The sequence below is a fragment of the Physeter macrocephalus genome, chromosome 9 (genome assembly GCF_002837175.3).
Source record: "Physeter macrocephalus isolate SW-GA chromosome 9, ASM283717v5, whole genome shotgun sequence".
Lineage (NCBI taxonomy): Eukaryota > Metazoa > Chordata > Mammalia > Artiodactyla > Physeteridae > Physeter > Physeter macrocephalus.
Window position 1 is genome coordinate 19,023,445 of NC_041222.1, and position 2,515 is coordinate 19,025,959.

Consider the following 2,515-nt stretch of genomic DNA (forward strand, 5'->3'; position numbering starts at 1 on the left):
TCAAATCTGAATGAGATCCTTGCTGGGTAGAGTAATCTTGGTTGTAGATTTTTTTCTTTCATCACTTTAAATATGTCCTGCCACTCCCTTCTGGCTTGCAGAGTTTCTGCTGAAAGATCAGCTGTTAACCTTATGGGGATTCCCTTGTGTGTTATTTGTTGATTTCCCCTTGCTGCTTTTAATATTTTTTCTTTGTATTTAATTTCTGATTGTTTGATTAATATGTGTCTTGGCATGTTTCTCCTTGGATTTGTCCTGAATGGGACTCTCTCTGCTTCCTGGACTTGATTGACTATTTCCTTTCGTATATTAGGGAAGTTTTCAACTATAATCCCTTCAAATATTTTCTCAGTCCCTTTCTTTTTCTCTTCTTCTTCTTCTGGGACTCCTATAATTCAAATGTGGATGCGTTTAATGTTGTCCCAGATGTCTCTGAGACTGTCCTCAATTCTTTTCATCCTTTTTCTTTATTCTGCTCTGTGGTAGTTATTTCCACTATTTTATATTCCAGGTCACTTATCCGTCCTTCTGCCTCAGTTATTCTGCTATTGATCCCTTGTAGAGAATTTTTAATTTCATATAGTTTGTGCCTTGCTCCTTCATCTGCTGTGTGTTTCTCTGTCTTCTCATTTTGCTTAACTTACTGTGTTTGGGGTCTCCTTTTTGCAGGCTGCAGGTTCTTAGTTCCCGTTGTTTTTGGTGTCTGCCCCCATTGGCTAAGGTTGGTTCAGTGGGTTGTGTAGGCTTGCTGGTGGAGGGGACTAGTTCCTGTGTTCTGGTGGGTGAGGCCGGATCTTGTCTTTCTGATGGGCAGGTCCACGTCTAGTGGTGTGTTTTGGGGTGTCTGTGGCCTTTTTATGATTTTAGGCAGCCTTTCTGCTAATGGATGGGGTTGTGTTCCTGTCTTGCTAGTTGTTTGGCCTAGGGTGTCAAGCACTGTTAGCTTGCTGGTCGTTGAGTGGAGCTGGGTCTTGGCATTGAGATGGAGATCTCTGGGAGATTCTCGCCATTTGATATTACATGGAGCTGGGAGGTCTCTTGTGGACCAGTGTCCTGAACTTGGCTCTTCTACCTCAGAGGCACAGCCCTGACGCCTGGCTTTTCGGAGGTCTGAGGTCTTCTGCCAGCATTCAGTAGGTGTTCTGTAGGAGTTGTTCCACGTGTAGATGTATTTCTGGTGTATTTGTGGGGAGTAAGGTGATCTCCATGTCTTACTCTTCCACTGTCTTGAAGCCGTATCCAAGTGTTATGTTTTAATCCTACCATCTGTCTCCCCAAAGGACAGGCCTTGTACCTGTGCCCTTGAGGCCACTCTCACTTCTCATCACCAGTCCTCAGGACAGGGCCCTCTCACCAGGAATACTCTGAAATACAGAAAGACTCTAATCTTAGAGAAAAATTACTTGGGATTATCAGGAAAATACAGGTTCAGAGGATTAATGCCAAAGGTTGAAATAAAAGTAAAGATAATAATATTTATAGCTATCATTTATTGAACTTCTACTCTGTACTAAGCAGTATACCAGAGTTCCTATAATTATTATAATAATTCTTACATACAGGTATTAATTTTAGCCCCATTAGTTGAAAAAAAAATTAGAACTCAGAAGTTAAATAGCCAGCCTGAGATCACAAAGCTAGGAAGAGACACCCCTGGATCTGAGTCTAGATCTCTACAACTCCAAAGCTCTTGCTGGTCCCACCAGATCCTCTGGATCTGCATCATCCAGTATGCTAGCTACTAGCTACATGATGCTATTTAATTTAATTAAAATCAAAGTAAACAGTGGAGAAAAGACAGCCTCTTCAATAAGTGGTGCTGGGAAAACTGGACAGCTACATGTAAAAGAATGAAATTAGAACACTCCTTAACACCATATACAAAAATAAACTCAAAATAGATTAAAGACCTAAATGTAAGGCCAGACACTGTAAAACTCTTAAAGGAAAACATAGGCAGAACACCGCATGACATAAATCACAGCAAGATCCTTTTTGACCCAACTCCTAGAGAAATGGAAATAAAAACAAATGGGACCTAATGAACCTGAAAAGCTTTTGCACAGCAAAGGAAACCATAAACAAGAAGAAAGACAACCCTCATAATGGGAGAAAATATTTGCAAACAAAGCAACTGACAAAGGATTAATCTCCAAAATATACAAGCAGCTCATGCAGCTCAATATCAAAAAAACAAACAACCCAATCCAAAAATGGGCAGAAGACTTAAATAGACATTTCTCCAAAGAAGATATACAGATTGCCAACAAACACATGAAAGGATGCTCAACATCACTAATCATTAGAGAAATGCAAATCAAAAACACAGCAATGTATCACCTCACACTGGTCAGAATGGCCATTATCAAAAACTTTATAAGCAGTAAATGCTGGAGAGGGTGTGGAGAAAAGGGAACCCCCCTGCGCTGTTGGTGGGAATGTCAATTGATACAGCCACTATGGAAAACAGTATGGAGGTTCCTTAAAAAACTAAAAATAGAACTACCATAGGACC

The 2,515-nt window shown here is 40.4% G+C and overlaps 1 protein-coding gene across 3 annotated transcripts in view; it reads right to left on the minus strand.

The window, feature by feature from the left end:
- The window catches only part of FKTN (fukutin), a 94,536-nt gene that overhangs the window by 6,853 nt on the left and 85,168 nt on the right, over positions 1-2,515 (minus strand). The window contains exon 12 of one of the 3 annotated variants that reach the window (XM_028493717.2): positions 1,277-1,364. The exons of the other annotated variants lie outside the window; for them this stretch is intronic. The gene's annotated coding sequence lies outside the window, so the exon portion shown is untranslated. Of the gene's footprint in view, positions 1-1,276; positions 1,365-2,515 lie in introns of those variants that run through there. 3 annotated transcript variants of the gene reach the window in all.